The sequence below is a fragment of the Bubalus kerabau genome, chromosome 17 (genome assembly GCF_029407905.1).
Source record: "Bubalus kerabau isolate K-KA32 ecotype Philippines breed swamp buffalo chromosome 17, PCC_UOA_SB_1v2, whole genome shotgun sequence".
Lineage (NCBI taxonomy): Eukaryota > Metazoa > Chordata > Mammalia > Artiodactyla > Bovidae > Bubalus > Bubalus kerabau.
In genome coordinates this window covers 18,055,002-18,083,000 of record NC_073640.1, presented here as the reverse complement: position 1 = coordinate 18,083,000, position 27,999 = coordinate 18,055,002, and the positions used below count along the sequence as shown (strand labels likewise).

Below are 27,999 nucleotides of genomic sequence, written 5' to 3'. Positions count from 1 at the left end.
GATTTTGATGCTCTTGCAGGAGGAGATGAGCACACATTCTTCTACTCTGCCATCTCGATTTGTAATGCCAGATGAAATTTTTATTTCCAATAATGCATGTCACAATGACATTTTCCTTTCACAAATGATTCCTCTTATTATCTGTTAAACCCTTTGATGTGAGTCTGTGGTTTTCTGGTTTGGAAACTACAAAAGAAAAGAGAACAACTATAGGAAAGTGGGAAATATTTTATTGATTTATTTCTGACCTTTCATAATGAAGTGACTTGGTAGCAATTAAAAATAATGAGACAATTCTAGATTGGGTTATATTCTAGATGGGTTATATTCAAGACTTCCTCTAATAGCAAGTTAAAGAGTAAGATGTCAAAGTTATTTTCTTTCAAAAAACTAAAAGAACTCACACATATAAACAAATACTGTCCATTTTCTAAGGACATTATATATAATATGTGTATATATATACACTAATTGGAGTAGGAAATGGCAACCCATTCCAGTATTCTTGCCTGGGAAATCCCATGGACAGAGGAGCCTGTTGGGCTACAGTCCATGGGGTCACAAAGAGTCGGACACAACAGAGCATGCACACACATATCTATTAATAGTCTGGAAACTGTAAAACTCAAACTAATATGTTACCTCTGGGTGTGAGATGAGAGGAACCAGAATTAGGAGAGGTGGTCAAGGGAACTTAATCTTGTTGGTTGGAATGCTTTACTAATATCAGTTAAGTCTAACTCATCTAAAGTGTCATTTAAGGCCTGGGTTTCTCATTAATTTTCTGCCTGATGATCTATCTTTTGATGAAAGAGGGGTATTAAAGTGCCCCACTATTATTGGGTTACTGTTGATTTCTCCCTTTACAGTTGTTAGTATTTGCCTTACATATTGACGTGCTCCTATGTTGGGTGCATATGTATTAATAATTGTTTATATCTTTTTCTTGGATTAAACCCTTGATCATTATGTAGTGCCCTTCTTTATCTGTTATAACAGTCTTTGTTTTAAAGTATATTTTGCCATACATCAACATGAATCCACCACATGTTGATGTATGGCAAAACCAATACAATATTATAAAGTAATTAACCTCCAATTAAAATAAATTAATTTATATTAAATAAAAATAAATAAATAAAGTATATTTTGTCTGATATGAGTATCGCTACTCCAGCTTTCTTATGAATCCCATTTGTGTGGAACACCTTCTCCTCCCCTTTACTTTCACTCTGTAAGTGTCCCTAGGTCTGAGGTGGGTCTCTTGTAGACAACATATATATGGGTCTAGTTTTTGTAGCCACCCAGCCAGTCTATGTCCTTTGGTTGGTGCATTTAATCTATTTACATTTAAGGTAATTACTGGTATGTATGATCTTATTACTATTTCCTTAATTGTTTTGGATTTAGTTTTTGTAGGTCTTTTCCTTCTCTTGTGTTTCCTGCCTTTAGCATTTGTGGTAAAACTGGCTTAGTGGTGCTGAATTCTCTTAACTCTTCCTTCTCTGTAAAGGTTTTGATTTCTCCATCAAATCTGAGCAAGAGTCTTGCTGGGTAGGATATTCTTGGTTGTAGGTTTTTCCTTTTCATTACCTGTAATATATCATGCCATTCCCTTCTGGCTTGTAGAGTTTCAGTTGAGAAATCAACTGAAATCAACTGATAATGTTATGGGAGTTTTCTTGTATGTTATTTGTCTTTTTTTCCCTTGTTGCTTTTAATATTTTATGCTTGTCTTTAATTTTTATCAGTGCTTCCTGGACTTGGATGACTATTTCCTTTCCCATGTTAGGGGAGTTTTTAGCCATTATGTCTTCACATATTTTCTTGGGTCCCTTCTCTCTCTCTTCTCCTTCTGGGACCCCTTTAATGCAAATATTGGTGCATTTAATGTTGCCCCAGAACTCTCTTAGGCTACCTTCAATTTTTTCACTCTTTTTTCTATATTCTGTTTTGCAGCAATGATTTTCACCATTCTGTCTTCCAGGTCACTTATCCATTCTTCCGCCTGAGTTATTCTGCTATTGATTCCTTCTAGTGTACTGTTCATCTCTGCTCATTTCTTCTTAATCTTTGCCTCCATTCTTTTTCCAAGATCCTGGATGATCTTCATTATTGTTATTCTTAATTCTTTTTCTGTAAGGTTGCCTATTTCTACTTTGTTTAGTTGTTTTTCTGAGGATTTATCTTGTCCCTTCATTTGGGACATAATCCTTTTTCTCTTCATTTTGGTTAGCTTTCTGTGATTGTGGTTTACATTCTGGAGGCTGTGGGATTGTAGTTCTTGCTTCTTCTGTCTGCCCCTAGTGAATGAGGATAAGAAGCTTGTGCAAGCTTCTGGATGGGAGGGGCTGGCTGTGGGGAAAATTGAATCTTGCTCTGGTGGGCAGTGCTATATGCTCAGTAAAGTTTTAATCCAATTGTCTGCTGATAGGTAAGGCTGCACTCCCTCCCTGTTAGCTGTTTGGCCTGAGGCAACTCACCCTGGTCTACAGGCTTTATGGTAGGCTAATGGCAACCTCCAAGAGGACTTATGCCAACACACCTCTCCCAGGACTGCTGCTGCCAGTGCCTCTGTCCCTGAGATAAGCCATTGCCAACCCATGCCTCTGCAGGAGACTCTCAAACACTCACAGGTAGGTCTGGCTCAGTCTCCTGTGGGGTCACTTCTCCTTTCCCCTGGGTCCTGGTGCACACAGGACTTTGTTTGTGCCCTCTGTAATGGAGTCTCTGTTTCTCCCAGTCCCAGAATTCTTATAATCAAGTCCTGCTGGCCTTCAAAATCATATTCCCTGAGGATTCCCAGTCCCTTTGCTGAATGTAAAGTCTAGAACCTTCCAACAGTGGGAGAACTTCTTTGGTATTCTTTGTTTCCAGCTTGTGGGTCGCCCACCTGGCAGATACTGGATTTGATTTTATCATGATTGTGCTCCTCCTACTATTTTGTTGCAGCTTCTCCTTTGTCCTTGGACATAGGGTATCTTTTTTTGGTGGGTTTCAGTGTCCTCCTATTGATGGTTGTTCAAAAGCTAGTTGTGATTTTGGTGTTTTTTTAACCTTGTTGGTTAGATATTTATGATGGGAATGTATTTATATGTTTCTGATTAAATTAAAAACAAAACTTAGGAAGCAGATAAAATATAGCAGCTCTGGTTGAGGAGAAACAGAGTGCTATACCCCATACCCACTCCCTGAACTTTCTTGGACATCTTGGGGTAGAGTTTAGTCCAAACACTTTATTTTTCATTTGGGGAAACTGAGGCCAAGGAATTCATCAAAATAGTTTGTCTGAGGCTTGCAGGGTTATTTTCTTGAGATCGGACAAGACTCAGTGGGATATCCCTGGTGGTCCAGTGGTAAAGAATCCTCCTGCCAATCCAGGGGATACAGGTTTGATCCCTGGTTGGGGAAGATTCCACATACCATGGGGCAACTGAGTCCATGAACCACAGCTACTGAAACCCATGCACTGGAGAGCCCTTGCTCTGCAACAAGAGAAGCAACGAGAAGTCTGTTTACCACAGCTAGAAGAGTAGCCTGCTTGCAGCAATGAAGGCCCAGTGCAGTCAAAGATAAAAAACAAAATCCAAAACAAAATTTTATGGAAGCCAGAGAAATGTCCAGAACCTCTCTCCTGTCCCTGCACCACTTCCACACTCAACCATTCTCAGAAAGAGATGGAGATTCTGACTGCAATGTGAGGAGACCTGTTTAAATTAAACAAGAATGTGTTATCAGAGTGAAGGTTAGTACCCTAAAGATTAACAGCAGAGACTGAATTCCAGGAGAGGGAATCGTGCTAGCTGTACCTGTGAACTTAGAGTCTCTGCACTGGAGAGATTAATGGGAGTAAGCTGTGCCCATCGTGAATTCAGCTTGGAGTGTGGTTCCTGCCTGCTTTCATCAATCCACAACAACAAGGCTCTCGGCAGAGTGATGGAGTAATGGGGAATATAATTAGGGACCCAAGGCAGTGTGGTTGTGCTGATGTCTACCCTGGCAATGACACTGTTGTAGTGTTAGGACAGATTGCTTCCTCTCTCTGAGCCTTAGTTTTCTTTTGGTAAAACATGTTTCATTCACTCTATGGTGATGGTGTGAGGACTGCAAGGGCTGCAAAGAAGCTTAGAAAAAAAGAGTATGGTATGAATCAGGACAGATGTCTCTGTTTGCAGGTGGCAGAAAACTGATTCTATTAATCAGTGCCTTATGCATGCCCTCTGCCAGGAGATATCAACGAGCCAAAGAGGGCAGGGGAGCTGTTGTTCTGCCCTTGAGGTGCTCGGGGAGTGATTTAGGGGGCTGCAAAAGGCCTAGTGCTGAGGGGTGCATATTCCTAGGGCTGAGAACTTCACGGCAGGGAGGGATCCCCGAGGCTGGAGTAGCCAGAGTGGACTTCCTGGAGGGAGTGGTGCGGGGCCTGGAAGGATGGGCAAGGCAGTGGCAGTCAGGAAAGGTTGAGTGATCAGCAGGTTATTCTTGTCAGACTCATCTCCATCTTCTTCCAGCTTGAATGTGTCACAGGTCCAACCACGTTTCCTGAACCCAGAGTCATCATTCCTGGCGATGGATATCCCAGGACACCTGCACTAGAGTGTTGAGCCAAAGGCCCTGTGACTGGAATCTTCTCCCAAATTGGGGCTTGACTAATTCATCTAAAGTCAGTACTGTGCCTGGTGCTAGAAATCATGGTCAAAATGACAACAGTGGACCACTACTGAATGCTCACTCTGCGTCAGGCCTCCATGAAGCAGATGCAACGTGCTCCATGTCACTCAATGAGTGGCTGATCACGTGAGGAGAAGCAACAAAAAAATCTGGCACTTAGACCCTGCTTACTACATGCCAGCCTCTTAATTCATGTCTCCCTCCTGACAGTCCCACGATGCAGGTACTCTCATCCCTACTCTTATTATCCCTGTGATAATACAGGTGAGGAAACAGGACACAGACGGGTCAGCTCCTGCCACGGCTGCATAATTAAGAAGGGGCAGACATGGGATTTGAATCCAGGTATGCTCTGAATGCAGGGGAGAATTTAAGAAAGCTCTGCCTCTGTCTTAGACTACTTGGGCTGCTATTGCAGAATGCCAAGACTGGGTGGCTTATAGACAACAGAAATGTATCACTCACAGTCTGCAGGCCGGAAGTCCAAGATCAGGGTGCTGGCAGACTCCGTGTCTGGTGAGGACCACTTCCCCATTCATGGATGGCTGTCTTCTGGCCATGGACCCACCTGGTAGAAGGGGTGACGAGCCTCTCTCCTGTCTTTTTTTAAAAGGGCACTAATCCTAGAACAGGAGGCTTCTCTTCTCATGACCTATTATCATCACATTGGGGGTTAGGTTTCAACATGTGAATTTTGAGGGGACATTCAGATTCAGTCTATAATCTCAGCCTCCTTGCAATCCAACATGCAACAGAGATGGTCCTTGTGGCCCTGGTGTCATCTCTTTGGATCTGTTTGGGGGTCCAAGCTGGCTGAGTCCCAAGATTCCTTTTCATCTGACAACTCCTTCTCCTAGTGTTGTTGCCTGGTGAGCAACTGGAGCCTTCCATCTGCAGTAAAGAGGGCTCTTTGCTGGTCTGATTAACCACAAGCCCTTCTTGTAAGTGTTTTCCTGTGTGTAGGCAGAAGGGCGTGGCTTCTGGAAGGGGAAATGCTTTCCCCCATGCCATCTGATGGCCACTGCTCCAGCCACTTCAGGCTCCTCAGTTGAGCTGACAGGAGAGTCAAAAGTAGGAGAGTGTAAGCAGAGATTCTTTTTTTTTTTAACTTAAAAATTAAAAAAATTTTTTTAATTGGAGGATAATTGCTTTACAATGTTACATTAGCTTTTGCTGTACAACAATGTGAATCAGCTATAAGTATACATATTTCCCCTCCCTCGTGAGCCTCCCTCCCCCCACCATCCTACCCCTCTAGATCATCACAGACCCGAGCTGAGCTCTCTGTGTTATATATTTTATAGCTATATGTTTTACACATGGTAGAAGCAGAGATTCTTAATCTCTCCTGTGCCATGGTCCCACTGGGTGGAGCTTCCAGATCCTTTTACAGAATAATATTTTTATGAGCACAAGTAAAATATGTAGAATTACAAAGGAAGCCAATTATAATGAAATGCAGTTATCAAATTCTATGATATAGTAATATATGTGCTATTTTTTTAACTCATCAAATAAGATCTAGAGGTAGGATTAATGACTACAAAAAGTTCAGAGGAGAACAGGCAAAGGAGGCTCCCTGGAGGATGTGGGCTTGCCCTTAAATGATGGGTAAGCTTTGCAAAGGCAAGGAGAATGGCTCATAAATACTGAGTGGAAGAGATAAGGTCAGTGTCATAGAGGAGGTGACTCCAAGCTCATCAGGACAGGACAGGACACAGAAACCTGGGGTATGTGAGTCACTTTAATTGGGGCCATTAAATTAATATTTTAATTGCTTTATTTTACTATCAATACCTCTCAGTTACAAGGTCCTTAAATAATGAAAAGGTGTTTCATCATTTAAGAAGTAATTAAAAATCCTTCTGTCTCCAAATCAGTTGCTTCATGAGAGTCTGCCTTGCTTTGGGGTCATCAGATTGTGTATGACACATGGTGCTGCTCTGTCCAAACTGGGTTGGACAGTGCAGTGGGATTTCTTGTGCTGAGCTAAAGGAAGGTGAAATAGTGTCTTGTATCTGAGAGCCAGACAGCTGATGGTATAGATTCTGAGAACCAGGAGGGCTGAGGGCAGGAGAGGGTCACTATCCCAGCCCAGCACTCAGAGAGAAAGTACTGCCACATTCTCTTCCCTTCCTCCATCTCCCTTCATCCAGCTCCTCCTTTCCTGCTCCTTTTTGTTCTGCTCAGGTCCTCAGTGAGTTGAATGATGGTGTCTGCTTTGGGAAAGGCAATCCTCTTTACTCTGTCTTGTGACTCTAATGCTAATTCTGGAAACATCCTCACAAACACATCCGGAAATAATGTTTAACTGCACATCTGAGCATATAAAACTGACAATAAAATTAACCATATCACATGTCCACCATTTTTCAATGGAAAACCCATACACATCTTCTTAAGCCATATTTAATCTCCAAATAAAGGCAATAACTAGTTCATAATTTCATCTAATGGGATGCAATGATCTTGTATACAATTGATAACACACTAAACCTTACCCAGAAGAGGAAGTAAAGTCACGGAGTGTTGCTTACTCTTCTTGATATACCATAACCTAAATCCTGTGATGTGATAATAACAATATTTAAAATACTTTGATGCAAAGTCAATATACCTTATGTTGCATGGCAGGGAATGGGAGAGGAAAGAAAACTATTTCTTTATCTATATATCTATCTTTGTAACCATATGCCAATGTGCTAAGTCACTTCAGTCGTGTCCAACTCTTTGCAACCCTATGGACTGTAGCCTGCCAGGCTCCTCTATCTGTGGGACTCTCCTGGCAAGAATACTGGAGTAGGTTGCCACGCCCTCCTCCAGGGGATCTTCCTGACCCAGGGATTGAACCCCCATCTCCTGTGGCTCCTGCATTACAGGTGGATTTTTACCACTGAGCCGCTGGAGAAGCCATAACAAAATAAGGGGGAAGTACTCATGGTAATTACAGTCCTTGTTTCTGTAACTGGTCCATTGGTCATTGCAGGTATTTATTTTATTTTTTATATTTATTTTTTATTTTAAACTTTTTATTTTGTATTGGAGTATAGCCAGTTAACAATGTTGTGATAGATTCAGGTGAACAGTGAAGGGGCTCAGCCACACATATACATGTATCCATTCTCCCCCAAACTCCCCTCCCATCCAGGCTGCCACGTAACACTGAGCAGAGTTTCATGTGCTATACAGTAGGTCCTGGTTGGTTATTTCTTTTAAATATAGCAATGTGTACATGTCCATCTCAAGCTCCCTAGATATCCCCTCCCCACATCCTTCCCCCCAGCAACCTTAAATATATTTTCTAAGTCTATGAGTTTCTTTTTGTTTTGTAAGTTCATTTGTATCATTTCTTTTTAAATTCCACCTATAAGGGATGTCATACTATATTTCTCCTTCTCTGTCTGACTTCCTTCACTCAGTGTGACACTCTCTAGGTCCATCCATGTTGTGGCAAATGGCATTATTTCATTCTTTTTAATGGCTGAGTAGTATTCCATTGTATATATGTACCACATCTTCTTTATCTGTACCTCTGCTGCTGCTACTGCTAAGTCGCTTCAGTCATGTCTGACTCTGTGCGACCCCATAGACGGCAGCCCACGAGGCTCCCCCATCCCTGGGATTCTCCAGGCAAGAACACTGGAGTGGATTGCCATTTCCTTCTCCAATGCATGAAAGTGAAAAGTGAAAGTGAAGTCGCTCAGTCGTGTCCGACTCTTAGCGACCCCATGGACTACAGACCACCAGGCCCTCCGTCCATGGGATTTTCCAGGCAAGAGTACTGGAGTGGGGTGCCATTGCCTTCTCCGATCTATACCTCTATTAGTAGACAATTTAGGTTACTTCCTTGTCTTGGCTGTTGTAAATAGTGCTGCAATGAACATTGAGGTGCATATATACTTTCAAATCATGTTTCTCTCTGAATGTGTGCCCAGAAGTGAGATTTCAGGGTCGTATGGTAGGTCTCTTTTTTAGTTTTTTTAAAGAACCTCCATACTATTCTCCATAGCGGCAGTACCAATTTACATTACCATCCACAGTGTAGGAGGGTTCTCTTCTCTCCATACCCTCTTCAGCATTTCTTGTTTGTGGATATTTTGATGATGGCCACTCTGGTTGGTATGAGGTAATTTCATTGTAATTTTGATTTGCATTTCTCTAATAACTGGTCATCAGTAGTATTTATAACTACCTTCTTTCACTCTTCATGTCATATTCCCTTTGCCTTAAGTACTTCAACTGATTGTAGTTCTTTACCTGCTGGGATGACCCAAACCTTCATTCCTGAAGGATCTGAGTCAGTAATAGTTCTGTCCAGATTAAGTTGTAGTTTTCCATTGACCCTAATCACAGGGCATGGTAAATCTAAGAGACACTCTAAGGGATCTCCTGTATTCCAGACATACTCTTTTTTTTTAATTGAAATATAGTTGATTTACAATATTAACTTTCAGTGTTCAGGAAAGTGATCCAGATATAGATATAGGCTTCAGGTGGTGCAGTTATAAAAAAATCTGCCAACCAATGCAGGAGACGCCAGAGACACATGTTCGATCCCTGGGTGGGGAAGATCCTCTAGAATAGGAAATTAAAACCTGCTCCAGATTCTTGCCTGGAGAATTCCATGGACATAGGAGCCTGGTGGGCTACAGTCCATGGGGTAACAAAGAGTTGGACATGACTGAGTGACTGAGCATAGATATTGATATAGATATACTCTTTCTTACTTTGATGGTAGAGTAACACCAGACTTTTTGGTGATTAGGATCAATCACTCTGGCTGATACAGTATTTCCTTCTTTGCCTGTTGATTCAGAAGCATGAGGAGCCCAAAATGGCCAGGTGGCAGCCTTAACTTCCATTTCAATGGAATCACCTTTGTGTCTCCTGTTGGAAATATTTCTCCTTTTGGAACTAAGACCTCTAGGCCAGTAGAGGGCTTCCCAGGTGACTGCTGGTAGAGAATCCACCTGCAATGCAGGAGACCCCAGTTTGATTCCTCGGTTGATAAGATCCCCTGGAGGAGGGCATGCAACCCACTCCAATATTCCTGCCTGGAGAATCCCCATGGACAGAGGAGCCTGGTAGGCCACAGTCCATGGGGTTACAAAGAGTTGAGCACGACTGAGCGACTAAGCACAGCACAGGTCAGTAGAGCATAACACCAAGAGAACAGGAAGCAGCAGAAATTTTGCTCAAAGATTGCTAGTGCTAATAGTGAGTGGTGCCGCCTTCATGTTTGCACTTTGATTCCTGGACTCGTGAATCCTAGCTACAGGAGAGCCAGGACCATATACCAGATGCCGATTCAGAGCATACATAGTCTTCTGAGAACTGCCCCAGCCCTGCAAAGCATTGTGCTTGCACTACCTTGTGTTGTAGCTGAGTCTCCAAAAGGCCATCTTCTATCAATCCAGCTGCTTTCAGATGGTAGAGAACATGGTAAGAATTGCATGGCATGGGCCTATTGCTGCATTTCTTCTGGAGTGAGTTCCTTGATAAATAGCAATGTCATGTGGAATGCCATGATGATGAATGAGGCATTCTGTAAGTCCATGGATAGTGGTTTTGTCAGAAGAGAAGGCAAATCTGTATCCAAAGTAAGTGTCTATTCCAGTAAGAACTAAATGCTGCCCCTTTCATGATGTAAGTAGGCCAGCGTAATCAACCTGCCCCTAGGTAGCAGGCTGCTCGCCACGGGAAATGGTGCTCTATCAGGGGGTCAGTGTTGTCTCTGCTGCTGACAGAGTGGGCACCCAGCAGTAGCTGTAGCCAGGTGAGCCTTGTGAGTGCAAGCTCGTGTTGCTGAGCCCATGCATAACCTCCATCCCTGCCACTGCGGCCATTTTGTTCATGAGCTCATTGAGGGTTCATGGACTGGTATCACAGAATGGATTACCCTATTCACATGATGATTAAAATCCTTCTCTGCTGAGATCATCCTTTGGTGAACTTCACATGAGACACAAATATCTTCACATATTTTGCCCATTCAGAGAGGCCTAGCCACATACCTCTTCCCCAGATTTCCTTGTCACTGATTTTCCAATCACATTTCTTCCAAGCCCCTGACTATCCAGCCAAACGGCCATAGCCCCTGAATCTGTATGTAATCACAAAGTGACGATGTAATCACAAGATGTAATCACAGTATGTAATCACGAGATGCATTGCTTGAAGTCCTGCCTGCTGTGAGGGTTTCCCTTTACCACTGTCCTTCAGGAATGCCCAAGAGAGGGGCTGTTGTGTGATGCCTGCATATCATGCAGAACCATCTGTAAACCAGGCCCAAGCCTTCCTTCCATTGAGAGTAGGGAGCTCCCCATGAAGCCATAAATACAGGCTGGGAGAGAGGAGGCAGCGTAACAGAAGGGGGACTGTGGGTATTTGGGCCACTTCTTCATGTAACTTATTTGTACTTTCAGGGCCTGCCAAGGCCAATCAGATGTATCTTGTCTTCACTTGATGATGTAGAGCTGCTGTCCATGCCAAACTCTGTAGCTTGATGGGTCAGATAAAAGCCAGTTCATGATGGGCAGCTCAGGTTGCATAGTAACTTGGGGGGTCCATGGTTAAGCATTCAGTATCTATTGCATAGTCATCTCCTGTTCTGAGCTCCATACAAAACTAACTGCTTTTCTGGTCTCTTGGTAAATTGGCCCAAGTAACGCACTCAAAATGAGGAATATGTTGCCTCCCAAATCCAGAGAGTTCCACTAGGCACTGTGCCTCCTTTTTGGCTGTGGGAGGGGCCAGAGACAACAACTTATCCTTTACCTTAGAAGGAATATCTTGATATGCCCTATACTATTGGACCCCTAGAGATTTCACTAAGGTAGAAATTTCCTAAAAATTTTTTATTGTAGTATGATTTATGTACAATATTATATAATTACAAGAACACAATATAGTGATTCACAGTTTTTAAAGGTAAAGCAATCTATAGATTCAATGCAATCCCTGTCAAGCTACCAATAGTATTTTTCACAGAGCTAGGACAAATAATTTCACAATTTGTATGGAAATACAAAAAACCTAGAATAGCCAAAGCAATCTTGAGAAAGAAGAATGGAACTGGAGGAATCAACCTACCTGACTTGAGGCTCTACTACAAAGCCACAGTCATCAAGACAGTATGGTACTGGCACAAAGACAGAAATATACATCAATGGAACAAAATAGAAAGCCCAGAGATAAATCCACGCACCTATGGACATCTTATCTTTGACAAAGGAGGCAAGAATATTCAATGGAGAAAAGACAATCTCTTTAACAAGTGGTGCTGGGAAAACTGGTCAACCACTTGTAAAAGAATGAAACTAGAACACTTTCTAACACCATACACAAAAATAAACTCAAAATGGATTAAAGATCTAAATGTAAGACCAGAAACTATAAAACTCCGAGAGGAGAACATAGGCAAAACACTCTCTGACATAAATCACAGTAGGATCCTGTATGACCCACCTCCCAGAATATTGGAAATAAAAGCAAAAATAAACAAGTAGGACCTAATTAAAATTAAAAGCTTATGCACAACAAAGGAAACTATAAGCAAGGTGAAAAGACAGCCTTCAGAATGGGAGAAAATAATAGAAAATGAAGCAACTGACAAAGAATTAATCTCAAAAATATACAAGCAACTCCTGCAGCTCAATTCCAGATAAATAAATGACCCAATCAAAAAATGGGCCAAAGAACTAAACAGACATTTCTCCGAAGAAGACATACAGATGGCTAACAAACACATGAAAAGATGCTCAACATCACTCATTATCAGAGAAATACAAATCAAAACCACAATGAGGTACCATTTCACGCCAGTTAGAATGGCTGGTATCCAAAAGTCTACAAGCAATAAATGCTGGCGAGGGTGTGGAGAAAAGGGAACCCCCTTACGCTGTTGGTGGGAATGCAAACTAGTACAGCCATTATCAAGAACGGTGTGGAGATTCCTTAAAAAACTGGAAATAGAACTGCCATATGACCCAGCAATCCCACTGCTGGGCATACACACCGAGGAAACCAGAACTGAAAGAGACACGTGTACCCCAATGTTCATCGCAGCACTGTTTACAATAGCCAGGACATGGAAGCAACCTAGCTGTCCATCAGCAGACGAATGGATAAGAAAGCTATGGTACATATACACAATGGAGTATTACTCAGCCATTAAAAAGAATACATTTGAATCAGTTCTAATGAGGTGGATGAAACTGGAGCCTATTATACAGAGTGAAGTAAGCCAGAAAGAAAAACACTGATACAGTATAGAACAGTCCTTTGTCGGACACGACTGAGTGACTGATCTGATCTGATCTGATCTTGGACTCTGTGGGAGAGGGCGAGAGTGGGATGATTTGGGAGAATGGCATTGAAACATGTATAATGTCATATGTAAAATGAATCGCCAGTCCAGGCTCGATGCATGATACAGGATGCTCGGGGCTGGTGCACTGGGATGACCCAGAGGGATGGTATGGGGAGGGAGGTGGGAGGGGGGTTCAAGATGGGGAACACGTGTATACCCATGGCAGATTCATGTTGATGTATGGCAAAACCACTACAATATTGTAAAGTAATTAGCCTCCAATTAAAATAAGTAAATTTATATATTTTTTAAAAAGGTTACACTTCATTTATGTCATTGCTGTTGTTTAGTCACTAAGTTGTGTCCAACTTTTTTGTGACTCCATGATTGTAGCTCGTCAGCCTCCTCTCTCCATGGGATTTCCCAGACTAGAATACTGCAGTGGGTTGCCATTTCCTTCTCCAGGGGATTTTTGCAACCCAGGGATTGAACTCATGTCTCCTGCATTGACAGGTGGATTCTTTACCTCTGAGCCACCAGGGAAGCCCACATTCCATTTACAGTTTTTATAAAATATTGTCTGCATTCTCTACATTGTACAGTATATCCTCGTAGTTTATTTTAAACATAAAAGTTTGACTCTCCTAGCCTCCCACCCTTACATTGCCCCTCCCCCTTCCCTCTCCCCACGGTAACCACTAGTTTGTTTTCTGTATCTGTGAGTGAGTCTGCTTGTTTTTTGTTATATATACTAGTTTGTTGTGTTTTTTTTAGATTTTACATGTAAGTGATATCGTATAGTATTTGTCTTTCTCTGTCTGACATTTCACTTAGCATAATATCCTCCAAGTCCATTCATGTTGCTACAAATGGCCAATTTTCATTCTATTTTTATGGCTGAATAGTATTCCATTGCATATATATATATATATATATACACGCACACACACCACATTTTATTTATCCTTTCATCTGTTGATGAACACTTAGGTGGCTTCCATATCTTGGCAATTGTAAATAATGCTGCTATGGACATAGGGGTACATCAGTTCAGTTCAGTCATTCAGTCGTGTCCGACTTTTTCCGACCCCATGAATCACAGCACACCAGGCCTCCCTGTCCATCACCAACTCCCGGAGCCCACCCAAACCCATGTCCATTTTTTTTTAATTAGTGGTTTTTTTTTTTTTTTATATATATACCCAGTGGGATTGCTGGGTCATATGGTGGTTCCATTTTTAATTTTTTGAGAAACTATACTGTTTCCCTTAGTGACTGCACCAATTTACATTCCCACCAACAGTGTAGGAGGGCTCCGTTTTCTCCACATCCTCGCCAACTTTTTAAAATTTGTGTTCTTTTTGATCCTGACCATTCTGACTGATGTGAGGTGATTTCTCATTGTGGTTTTGATTTGCATTTCCCTGATGATTAGCAATGTTGAACATCTTATCCTGTGTTTGATGGGCATCTGCATTTCTCCCTGAATTTTTTTCAAAAGTAATTTTCTACCCTCTGGCATGCAAAAATCTTAACAACAAGTCTAGAGTAGTTGCTACTTCTTGCTCAGTAGATCTAACCAGCACAATGTAATCTATATAATGAACCAATGTGATATCTTGTGGAAGAGAAAGGTGAGCAAGAACACTACAGACTAAACCATGATGTAAGGCTGGAGTGCTGATGTATCCCTGAAGGAGAACAATACGTGTATATTGCTGGTTTTGCCAGCTGAAAGCATTCAGAGCCTATGTCTAGTAGTCCCCTAAAGTTCTCCTTATTTCCTTTTTCCCAATGCACAAGTACCCAAGGCTGGGAGAAGGGTTAATGGCATAAAATTTTGGCAGTATACTGAGGTCCTTCCTCAAGGGGAACCAGCCTTCTCTTTATTCAAGGGGCTGTGGGTCTATAAACTAGCTCAAGTTGGGGAACTGTTTAAGAGCCCGTGACTCTGTCTTTACTCTTCAGTTTAGACTTTTGTTCATTTGGCCAAGAAATTTTATGTTTATACAGAATAAGTAAGAATTTAGTAGACTTCCTATCTGTTTCAGTTCTAGGAACATTATGATCAAATAGGCAACACCGTAGGTCTATGTGGGTCAGATGATTCAGATTGCTGCTTTGACTCTGCAGCTCATAACTGGCAACCATTCCCACCTTGCCTTTGTTGTTGAGTGCCTCCTATTAGCTTCTACTCCCTGGATCCAATTACTCCCATTACTGTTGAACCCAAATCCATGTATCTCACAAACAGTGAGGCCAAAAAAATTGAAACATGGGAGTCTGGAGCAGAGAAAAGTTTATTGCAAAGATTGTGGAAGGAGAGTGGGCAATTCATGCTTAAAAAGCTTAAATTCCAGATGGTATTTGGGGAAGCATTTTTATGGGCAAAATCTGGGGGGAGGCCTGCAGGGTGTGTAACTCTCCTCTCATTGGTCGGTTGTGAGATAACAGGGTGGTGTTCCCAGAATCTCAATCATTGACCTTCTGGTTCCAGCCAATCTGGGGTTCATGTGCTGGTTCTCTGCCTGAAGTTACCATCCTCCTCCTGGTTGGAGTCCTTAGTTCCTACAGAAGGACTTAGAAATATGTGTCAGATTGTTATGTCTACCCCCTCTCCTTACCAAGAGGAATCAGGACCCTGCTTTATTGCTGCTCTATTGTTAATTGACTGCTTTTCCTTTGCTTCTGCATTCCTTCACTCCCCTTTTTATTTTATTTTTTATTGAAGGATAATTGCTTTACATAATTTTACTGTTTTCTGTCAAACCTCAACATGAATCAGCCATAGGTATACATATATCCCCTCCCTTTTGAAACTCCCTCACATCTCCCTGTCCATCCCACCCCACTAGGTTGATACAGAGCCCCTGTTTGAGTTTCCTGAGCCATACAACAAATTCCCGTTGGCTATTTATTTTACATAAGTCAGACATGACTGAGCGACTGATCTGATCTGATCTGATGGTAATGTAAGTTTCCATGTTACTCTTTTCATACACCTCACCCTCTCCTCCCCTCTCCCCATGTCCATAAGTCTATTCTCTGTCTGTTTCTCAATTGCTGCCCTGTAAATAAATTCTTCAGTACCACTTTTCTAGATTCTGTATATATGCATTAGAATACAGTATTTATCTTCCTCTTTCTGACTCACTTCACTCTGTATAATAACTTCTAGGTTCACCCATCTCATTAGAACTGACTCAGATGCATTCCTTTTTATGACTGAGTAAAATTAAAAGATGCTTACTCCTTGAAAGGAAAGTTATGACCAACCTAGATAGCATATTAAAAACCAGAGACATTACTTTGCCAACAAAGGTCCGTCTAGTCAAGGCTATGGTTTTTCCAGTAGTCATGTATGGATGTGAGAGTTGGACTATAAAGAAAGCTGAGCGCCGAAGAATTGATGCTTTTGAACTGTGGTGTTGGAGAAGACTCTTGAGAGTCCCTTGGACTGCAAGGAGATCCAACCAGTCCATCCTAAAGGAAATCACTCCTGAATATTCATTGGAAGGACTGATGCTGAAGCTGAAACTGCAATACTTTGGCCACCTGATGTAAAGAGCTGACTCATTGGAAAAGACCCTGATGCTGGGAAAGATTGAGGGCAGGAGGAGAAGGGGATGACAGAGGATGAGATGGTTGGATGGCATCACCGACTCAATGGAGATGAATTTGAGTAGACTCTGAGAGTTGGTGATGGACAGGGAGGCCTGGCATGCTGTGGTCCATGGGGTTGCGAAGAGTTGGACATGACTGAGTGACTGAACTGAACTGAACTGAATATTCTATTGTGTATATGTACTACAGCTTCTTTATCCATTCATCTGTCGATGGACATCTAAGTTGCTTCCATGTTCTAACTATTGTAAATAGTGCTGCAATGAACAATGGGATACATGTGTCTCTTTCAGTTTTGGTTTCCTCGGGGTATATGCCTAGGAGTGGGATTGCTGGTTCATATGGTGGTTTTATTCCTAGTTTTTTAAGGAATCTTCATACCTCCCTCACTTCCTTTAATTAATAACTGTTTCAATCTGCCCTTGGGGATTTAGGTAAAATCTAGGAGACTGAAAGCTTTTTTCCTGAAAACAAAAAGTGGGGACGGGAAAAAAGGTCTTGGGTCCAGGAGGGCCCCAGGGTTCTGCTGAGTTTCACAGTTTCACTTAGGATCCCAACTTCAATGGCTACAGACCTTATAGTTTCTAATTTTTGGAGCTCATCCTTTAATGAGGCCAAGAGGACTGAAAGAGATGAATTTTAATATAGACCTGCTATCCGTGTGTCCTTTTATTGACTCAAGAAATATTCATTTGCTTCAATCATGTTCCAGACACTCTACTAGGTAATAAGGAGGTGTTAGTGACCGGGATGTAGTCCTCACCCTCTGAGGTAGACAGAACAGACAAGAAAAGAATGAAATTTATAAGTACAACTTATAAGTACATTTATACTTATAAGTACAAGCATTTTCAAAATGCTTGGAAAAAATAAACTGGGTATAGTGAAAGAATTATGGGGTGAGATCTAGTTATATTAGGCAGTCAGGAAAGGTCTTCTGAGACATCAATCAGGAACCAAATAGCTATACTTGGAGGCATATGTGTGATTCTGAGAAAATGATGCTAACAAATTAAACACTTGTAAATCAAAACACCTCAGCAGTGCATGAGGGAGAGCCTATCTGTTGAAAGAAACCTGCTGTGAAGACAGAGATAAGGGACTAGCCCTAGGTGGTATGAATACTGTCAATTAAAAATTAATTATTCAATCTTAGAAAGAAATGGAAAATTTTATTTGAGCCAAGTTGAGCAGTATAATCCAGAAGCAGCATCTCAGAAAGCTCTAGAAACTATTCCACCTGTTAGAAGTCAAAATACAGTTATCTAAGTTTTTTGAGACAGAGCTGTACATTAAATGAGGTATTATTGACAGTTTACACAATCCAGATGTAAGGGGCTCTTGCCCCTTACAAGATCAAGAAGGAATGTTATCTTTAAATGAGCTGTTTTGTTGATACTGGGAGAATGTCGCTCCTTATGGCTGAGCAGGTATTTCTGCTATGGGGGAGGTTTGGCCGATGCATAATTCAGATACACAATGCACAGTAGGAGGGAAATAGGAGGCCAAAGGGCAGGGAAATTTTTTCATGTGTAAATTTTTCTTGTCTTGCTATAAAATATGGAATTTTATTCACAATACTCATGTACTGATTTACTTACTGATGAATGCTACAAACATTTATGGAGCACTGATTGTGTGCCAGATACTGAGAAAGAAACTAGGAATTGGTGATAAGGAAGCAAACATGTTTCTTCCCCTCATGGAGCTCACTGTTTAAAAATGAGGTAGGAATAATAGAGAAGTGTAAATTGTGATAAATCTTATATAGGAAAAATGCAGGAGACTATAAAGTCCATATTACTTTGATATCAAAACCAAACAAAGGCATCACAAGAAAACTACAGAAAATGTTTTTTAAATATGGATGCAAAAATTCTCCACAAAATACAAGCAAACTGAATCCAGCAATATATAACATCATGGCCAAGTGAGATTTATCCCAGGAATGCAAGGTTGGTTTAATACTTGAAAATCATTAATGTAATACTCCACATCAATAGAATAAAGGAAAACAGCCACACGATCTCAAGAGACAGAGGAAAAGCATTTGATAAAGTTCAATATCCCTTCATGATAAATACTCAATAACATAGGAATAGAAGAGAAGTTCCTCAGCCTGATAAAGTCAATAAAAAATCCACAGGTAAGATTATACCTAATGGTGTAAGAATGGGTGCTTTCTCTCTAAGATTAGGAATAAAACATAGATGTTAGCTCTTGCCATTTCTGGGCTTCCCTTATAGCTCAGTTGGTAAAGAATCTGCCTTCAATGCAGGAGACCCTGGTTTGATTCCTAGGTGGGGATAGGCTACCCACTCCAGCATTCTTGGACTTCCCTTGTGGCTCAGTTGGTAAAGAATCTCCTGCAATGCAGGAGACCTAGGTTTGATCCCTGGGTTGGGAAGAGCCCCTGGAGAAGGGAAAGGCTACCAACTCCAGTATTCTGGCCTGGAGAATTCCATGGGTGGTATAGTCCATGGGGTCACAAAGAGTCGGACTTTCACTTCACTTGCCATGTCAATTCAACATTGTTTGGGAATTTCTCCTAGCCAGGGCAATTGGGCAAGAAAAACAAATAAAACACATTCAGAATGAAAAAGAAGCAAAACTATTTCTATTTGCAGATGACTTGACAGAGGAGCTTGACAGGCTACAGTCCATGGAGTTGCAAAGAGCTGGACTCAACTGAGAATTTCATTTCACTTCACTGACTTTATACATAAGAAGTTCTAATGACTCTATTAAAAGGCAATTAGAGTAAAGGAGTTTAGCAAGATTGCAGGATACAAGATCTCTAAACAAAAAATCAATTGTATTTTTATACAGTAGCAAAGAGAAAACAGAAAATAAAATTAAGAAATCAATTTTATTTATAGTAGCATAAGAAATATAGTCAAACCTATGTTTTTTCAGTAGTCATGTATGGGTGTGAGAGTTGGACCATAATGAGGGCTGAGTGCTGAAGAATTGATGCTTTTAAATTGTGGTTCTGGAGAAGACTCTTGAGAGTCCCCTGGACTGCAAGGAGATCAAACAAGTCAATCCTAAAGGAAATCAACCATGAATATTTATTGGAAGAAATGATACTGAAGCTGAAGCTCCAATAATTTGGCCACCTAATGTGAAGAACCGACTCACTGGAAAAGACCTTGATGCTGGGAAAGATTAAGGACAGGAGGAGAAGGGAGCAACAAAGGATGAGATGGTTGGATGGCATCATCGACTCAACGGACATGAGTTTGAGTAAATTTCAGGAGATAGTGAAGGACAGGGAAGCCTGGCATGCTGCAGCCCGTGGCGTTGCAAAGAGTCAAACATGACTTAGCAACTGAACAACAACAACAGCATAAGAAAGAATGATACACTTAGGATGAATATAACCAAAGAAGTATAAAACTTATACTCTGAAAACTAAAAAACATTGTCGAAAAAAAAGGTAACCTAAATAAATGGAAAACCAGCCCATGTTCATATATCAGAAGATCAGAAAACTTAATATTGTTAAAGATGGCAATATTTTTCAAACTGATCTGTGAATTCAATGCAATCCCTATCAAAATCCTATCAAAATCTGCTTCTTTGCAGAAATTGACAAACTGATCTTAAAATCATATGGAAATGCAAGGGACCCAGAATAAGCAATAACATTCTTAAAAAGAAGAACAAAGTTAAATTTATACCACCCGATTTCAAAACCTATGACAAGTTACTATAATCAAGACAGCATAGTACTGGCATAAAGATCGATATATAGATCAATGAAATAGAATTAGAAGTCCATAAATTTACACCAACATTTATGGTCAGTTGATTTTTGACAAGGGTACCAAGACAATTCAATGGTGTCTCAATATCCACTTGCAAAAGAATGAATTTTCCCTACTACTTCCCACCATATACAAAAATTAACTCAGAGTGGATCAAAGATACAAACATAAGAGTTAAAAATGTATAACTCTTAGAAGAAAACAAGTTTGTAAATCATCATGACCTTGATTAAGCCTTGATTTCTTAGCTTTGACATCAAAAAGGAAAATTGACAAAAGAAAAAATAAAATCTGGATATCATCTAAGTTAAAAATAAAATAAAAAGGCAACCCATAGAAGGGGAGGAAATCCTTACAAATTATAAATCTGATTAGGTATCTGTAGTAGAATATATAAAGAACTATTACAACTCAATAATTAAAAGACTACTCAATTTTAAAAATTGATAAAGGATTTGAATAACCACTTCTACAAGAAAGATATATGTATAGCCCTAAGCACACGGAAAGATCCTCAACAGCAGGAGCCATCAGGGAAATGCCAATCAAAACCACAATAAGATATACCACTCTACACTCACCAGAACAGCTATAATAAAAAAGATGGACGATAATATGGGTTGACGGGGACTGGTAGAAAATAAAATCCTAATATACTGCTGGTAGGAATGGAAACTAGCGCCGTCACCTTGAAAACAGTTTACCAGTTCCTCAACTGGCTAACATAGTCACAATATGATCAAGCAATTCCACTCTTAAGTATGTACTCAAGAGAAATGAAAATATGCTAATACTAAGTCACTTCAGTCGTGTCCGACTCTGTGCAACCCCATAGGCGGCAGCCCACCAGGCTCCCCCATCCCTGGGATTCTCCAGGCAAGAACACTGAAGTGGGTTGCCATTTCCTTCTCCAATGCAGGAAAGTGAAAAGTGAAAGTGAAGTAGCTCAGTCGTATCCAACTCTTCATGACCCCATGGACTGCAGCCTACCAGGCTCCTTCGTCCATGGGATTTTCTAGGCAAAAGTACTGGAGGGGGTGCCATAAAGCTTGTAGTACATGATTATTCATAGCAGCATTATTCATAATAGCAAAAAATGTAAAAAATCAGAAGTTTATCAATTGATGAACAGATAAAACGTGATATATCATTATAAGAGAGTATTACTCAGCCATAAAAAGCACTGAAGTACTGTTATATACTACAGCATGAATGAGCCTTGAAAACATGCTAAGTGAAAAAAGCCAGTCACAAAGGAGCACAGACAGTATGATTAATTTTATGTGAAATGCCCAGAATAGGCAAACCTATAGAGGCAGAAGGTAGATTAGTGGTTTCTTCTGACTGTGGAAGATGGGTTGGGGTTTAGGGAGTAATGGTCAACAGATGCAGAGCTCCTTTTTGAAGTAGTGATTTTTTTCTAAAGTTGACTGTGGTGATGGATGAACAACGCTGTTCACATGCTAGAAGTCGCTAGACTGTACACTTTAAATGGGTGAATTGTGTGACATGTGAGTGATATCTCAATAAAGTTGCTAAAAATACCAAAGACTGGGGACTTCCCTGGTTAGGACTGTGCACTTCCATTGCAGGGGGCATGGGTTCAATCCCTGGTCAGGGAACTAAGATCCTGCAAGCTGCACAGTGCAGCCAAAAAAAAAAAAAAATTGACAAAAGACCTCAGCAAGTAGCTCACAAAAGAAGATATACAAATAGTAAAGTACAAGATATCATGTTCAACATAATTAATTATCAAGGGATACAAATTTAAGGCATGATGAGATAGCACTATATACTTACTGAAGTGTCCAAAATTTAACTAAATTAAAACAAGTGTTAGTGAGGATGTGGAACAACTGAAACTCTTGTTTATTGCTAGAAGTAATGGAAAATGGCACAGCTACTTGTAATAGAGCTCTGTAGAAAAACTGAAATACAAACAGATCCTAAGATCTGCAGGATGAGTCAGCAAGCTGCTGACCAAGAGCTCATGGTAGTTTCACAGTCTGACTCTAGAGGCCTGCATACCAGGAGAGCCGATGGTATAGGTTCAGCCCAAGGGCCAGCAGGCTTGAAACTCAGGAAGAGCCAATGTTTCAGTTCCAGTATAAAGGTAGGAGAATAAAGTTCAAGTATAAAAGGTTTCCCAGGTGGATCTAGTGGTAAAGAACCCACCTGCCAACGCAGGAGATGTAAAAGATGCTGGTTCAATCCCTAAGTCAGGAAGATCCCCTGGAAGAGGGCATGGCAATCCACCCTAGTATTCTTGCCTGGAGAACACCAAGGACAGAGGAGCCTGGTGGGCTATGGTTCATAGGGTCACAAAGAGTTGGACACAACTGAAGTGCCTTAGCATGCACACATATAGGTAGGAAAAAGCTGTTATCCCAATTTGAAGGTGGTCAGGTAGAAGGAATTTTTCTCTTACTGGGAGTAGAGTCAGTCTTTTTGTTCTCCAGCCTTCAACTGATCAGATGAGGCTCTCCCACATCAAAGAGGACAATCTGCTTTACTTTATTTCAGTTCAGTTCAGTTCAGTTGCTCAGTTGTGTCGACTCTTTGCTACCCCATGAACCGCAGCATGCCAGGCCTCCCTGTCCACCACCAACTCCTGGAGTTCACCCAAACTCTTGTCCATTGAGTCAGTGATGCCATCCAACCATCTCATCTTCTGTCGTCCCCTTCTCCTCCTGCCCTCAATCTTTCCCAGCATCAGGGTCTTTTCAAATGAGTTATCTCTTCGCATCAGGTAGCCAAAGTATTAGAGTTTCAGCTTCAGCATCAGTCCTTCCAATGAATATTCAGGACTGATTCCCTTTAGGATGGACTGGTTGGATCTCTTTGCAGTCCAAGGGACTCTCAAGAGTCTTCTCCAACACCACAGTTCAAAAGCATCAATTCTTCTGCACTCAGCTTTCTTTATAGTCCAACTCTCACATCCAAAAAAAAACACATAGCCTTGACTAAGATGGACCTTTGTTGACAAAGTAATGTCTCTGCTTTTTAATCTGCTGTCTAGGTTGGTCATAACTTTCCTTCCAAGGAGTAAGTGTCTTTTAATCTCATGGCTGCAGTCACCATCTACAGTGGTTTTGGAGCCCCCAAAAATAGTCAGCCACTGTTTCCACTGTTTCCCCATCTATTTGCCATGAAGTGATGGGACCAGATGCCATGATCTTAGTTTTCTGAATGTTGAGCTTTAAGCCAACTTTTTCACTCTCCTCTTTCACTTTCATCAAGACTAACTTTACTTAGTCCACCAATTTAAATGTTAATCTCAACCTAAGTATCAACTACCTCAGATATGCAGATGATATCACTCTAATGGCAAAAAGTAAAGAGGAATGAATAAGCCTCTTGATGAGGGTGAAAGAGGAAAGTGAAAAAGCTTATTTGAAACTCAACATTCAGAAAACTAAGATCATGGCATCTGGTCCCATCACTTCATGGCAAATAGAAGGAGGAAAATTGAAAGCAGATTTTATTTTCTTGGGCTCCAAAATCACTGTGGATGGTGACTGCAGCCATGAAGTTAAAAGATGCTTGCTCCTTGAAAAGAAAACTATGACAAATCTAGGCAGTGTATTTAAAAGCAGAGACATCATTTTGGCAACAAAGATCTGTACAGTCAAACCTATGGTTTTTCCAGTAGTCATATATGGATGGGAGAGTTGGACCATAAAGAGGGCTGAGTGCTGAAGAACCGATGCTTTCCAAGTGTGGTTCTGGAGAAGACTTTAGAGAGTCCCTTGGAGTACAAGGAGATCCAACCAGTCCATCCTAAAGGAAATTAACCCTGAATATTCACTGGAAGGACTGATGCTGAAGCTGAATCTCCAATACTTTGGCCACTGGATGCTGACTCTTTGGAAAAGACCCTGATGCTGGGAAAGATTGAAAGCCAAGGGAGAAGAGGGTGGCTGAGGATGAGAGGGTTAGATAGCATCACCAGCATGATGAACATGAATTGGAGCAAACTCTGAGAAATAGTGGAGAACAGAGGAGCCTAACATGCTACAGTCCATGGGGTCGCAAAGAACTGGACACGACTTAGTGACTGAACAACAACAACAAAAAAAAACTCTCTCACAGAAACACTAAGAATAATGTTTGACCAAACCTCTGGATACTCCATGGCCCAGTAAAATCGACACAAAATCAACCATCATACTACTTACGGAAACAATTTTGCAATTTCTTCAAATGTTAAGTATATACTTATATGACTCAGAAATTCTGTTCCCAGGCATTTACTTTGGAAAGATGAAAACATATGATCACAAAATAATTTGTACTCAAATACTCATAAAAATTTAATTCATAATGGTCAAAAATTGAACCAACATAAATATCCACAACTAGTGAATGATTAAATAAATTGTGGGGGAAAACTACATACTGGGAGTAAAAATAATGAACTACTATTACATGCAATAATATGAGTGAATTAAAAAAAAACATTATTCTAAGTGAAAGAAGTCAAACACAAAAAAAGCACACACTGTATAATACTATTTATATGAAACCTAGAAAAGACAAAGCTATACTGACAGCAGATCAGTCGTTACCAGGGGCTGGAAGCAGCAGGTTTGGGGGTAGTTGACTGGGAAGAAGCTTAAGAAAACCTTTTGGGGCAATGAAGAACTTTTATATCTTTGCTGTGGAGGTGATTATACAACTATGCTGCTGCTGCTGCTAAGTCGCTTCAGTCGTGTCCAACTCTTAGCGACCCCATGGACTGCAGCCTACCAGGCTCCTCCGTCCATGGGATTTTCATTTTTTTTTTTTTTTTTCGTCCATGGGATTTTCCAGGCAAGAGTACTGGAGTGGGAACTTCTAGAAGTGTATACTTTAAAAGGGTATATTTTTATTTATGTAATTTATTCTGAACAATAATATTGGTGTGAACAAAGAAATGAATACTCTGGTTTCTCCTCAGGTTGAATAAATACATTGCCCTGTTTTCTCCAATGGGGCTTCCCTGGTGGCTCAGAGGTTAAAGCGTCTGCCCGCAACGTGGGAGACCAGGGTTTTCTCCAATAGTAACATTTCCAGGAGTTGGTGATGGACATGGAGGCCTGGCGTATTGCAGTTCATGGGGTCGCAAAGTGTCCACATGACTGAGCGACTGAACTGAACTGAACTGAACATTTTCAAAGCTATAATATAATATAGAATATAGAATACCAGGATACTGACACTGATACAATTCACTGACCTTAATCAGATTTCCATAGTTTTACTTGTGCTCATCATGTGTGTATGTGTGTGTGTATTAAATTCTTTACAATTTTATCACCTGTGTAGGTTGATATATCCAACATCACAGTTAAGATACTTTTTCTGTTTCTGGAACATGCCAAACTTTCTTCTGTCTCAAGGCGTCTAGAACTGGGGCTCTTGTCTTCCTGAGTCACCCCACTTTCCTTACTGAATTTGCACTTCTTCCTGAGTCCCCCTCCACCTCCCACCAATGGCTGCTTCTGTCTTATCCTGAAGGTTTTAGCTCAGTATCCCTCAAAGAGGGCTCTGCCTAAGATTCTGTCTCCTTCGTGCTGTTTATTCCAGGTCTGACTATATTCACCAGGTATTCTTTTGCTTAATATGTCTCTCCCCTAAACAGACTGTGGGTTCTGTGAGGTAAGAAGTTATTTGTTCCCTTCTAATCCCTGCAGCCTTCCACAAGGCCCAGAGGCTCCAGAAGAAACGCTGAAAGGACTTCTCAATGCTCTGCTGCTGCTGCTGCTGCTGCTGCTAAGTCGCATCAGTCGTGTCCGACTCTGTGCAACCCCATAGACGGCAGCCCACCAGGCTCCTCCGTCCCTGCTCTACCAAGTTGCTAAAGATTTCTTTTCTTTTGAAAGTTTAAGCTGCCCTCTAGCGGAAAATACAAGCCAAAATTGGGGCCTGGTTTTGTTCTTCGTTCTTGTTTTTGTCAATGAGAGCCCCAGACTCTCAGATCAGAATAGCAGAGGCCTAGCATCTCTCCTCTCTCTGGATATCATGGGCTACCTGCCCACCCCAGGCCCACGTGGAGCTCCCCACAACTCCAGGTGGAGGGACCAGCCTCCCCCTGTAGCACCCCTCCCAGGATCTGGGCACTCTCCCCACCCCTCTCTGATGATGTTCAGGATTGGCACCATGGGGCTTTCCTGGTGGCTCAGTGGTAAAGAATCCACTTGCCAATGTAGGAGACACCGGTTCCACCCTGATCTAGGAAGATCCCCCACGTCACCGAGCAACTAAGCCCGAGCGCCACAACTACTGAGCCTCTGCTCTAGAGCCTGGGAGCAGCAACTGCTGAGCCCACATGTCTAGAGCCTATGCTCTACAACAAGTGAGGCCACCACAATGAGAAGCCCACGAACCACAACTAGAGAGTAGTCTCCATTCTCCACAATTAGAGAAAAGCCCACACAGCAACAAAGACCCAGCACAGCCAAAAAAAAATTTTTTTTCATTATGTGTCTTGGTCCTTGTCTGCACTCGGAAACCCATTCATATGGATGCGCGGACACATTATAAAGTGGGGCAGTGGGGGGCTATGCTGGGCTTCTGTCCCCCAGGAATCAAAGCCCTGAGCCGCACACTTCAGAGTGTTTCTGTCCTGGGGGAGATGTTTGGGGACAGAGGGCCCCCGATACAAGCAGCATTCGCTGACCCTGACTTAGGTAATGGTAGTAACGTTGAATCTGTGGTTCTGGGTAGGGAGTCTCTGGGCAGTAGCAGCAGAATTGGCCCAGAAATGGCTCTAAATCTGAGCCCTTGGCTAATGCCATAGTAATATTACGCTATGCATAAAATATATATAAAAGGAGGAGTGTTAATTTAGTTTGTCCCTTTACTAAGTGAAGTTTAGTCGTAGGCACCAGCAATACAACAATGAATATGACATGGTACTTGCCTTCAAAGAATCACAGCCTCTGATGGAAGGTCACAAGTAGACGAGGCCTCAGAAGTTGCAAGCTGGTGGTCTGCAGATATGTTTTATTTGGCTGGCACAGTGTTTTAAGTTTTTAAAAATTAGTTGCCAACTTTTTAATATGGGAAATTTCTTATAAAAATCTAGACTTCTGGCTTCAATTGGATGACAAGCAACATGGGGTCCATACCCATCACATCCTATGGGACTGGCACCAGTGCTCCGTTCTCTCCTTTCTGTCACCTGCCTGGCCAGCCTGGCACTGTGTTGAGACCTCTGCAGGGTCCTAGGGGCCCCCTGCTCCCCTAGGAGCAGTGAGAGGTGAGCAATTAACTCTGAAGCAGGTGAGAGGGTGAATGAGTCTTCTCAGGTGTGGTGACTTCCCAGGTGCCGTCTCGACAGCCTGCATGGGAGATAGTGATGGTCACAGGAGGCTATAGCAGGGAGAGTGTGATGAGATGAGAGCCTTATACACTGGGATGGGCTGCTCTTGGCTTTGGAGCATAATGAACATGACTGTGAACGAGAATTCCAAGTCAAATTTTTCAGCAGGAAATGAAAACTGAAATAGCCACAGTAGAGAACTCAGGTTTGAAGATCTTTGTAGCAAATATGAATGGTGTTGCTTGAGGACTGGGGATCTTGCTGAAACACAGATTTCAATCCAGCAGATCTGGGGATAGGGGAGAAACTCTGCATTTCTA

The 27,999-nt window shown here is 41.5% G+C and overlaps 1 long non-coding RNA gene across 1 annotated transcript; it reads left to right on the top strand.

Annotated features, from left to right (window-relative positions):
- The first annotated feature begins 1,511 nt into the window (after positions 1-1,511).
- LOC129631185 (uncharacterized) lies at positions 1,512-26,707 on the top strand. The gene is made up of 3 exons (XR_008703919.1): positions 1,512-2,636; positions 4,933-5,013; positions 26,049-26,707. It is a non-coding gene; the product is annotated as an uncharacterized LOC129631185 (long non-coding RNA).
- The last annotated feature ends 1,292 nt before the right edge of the window (positions 26,708-27,999 follow it).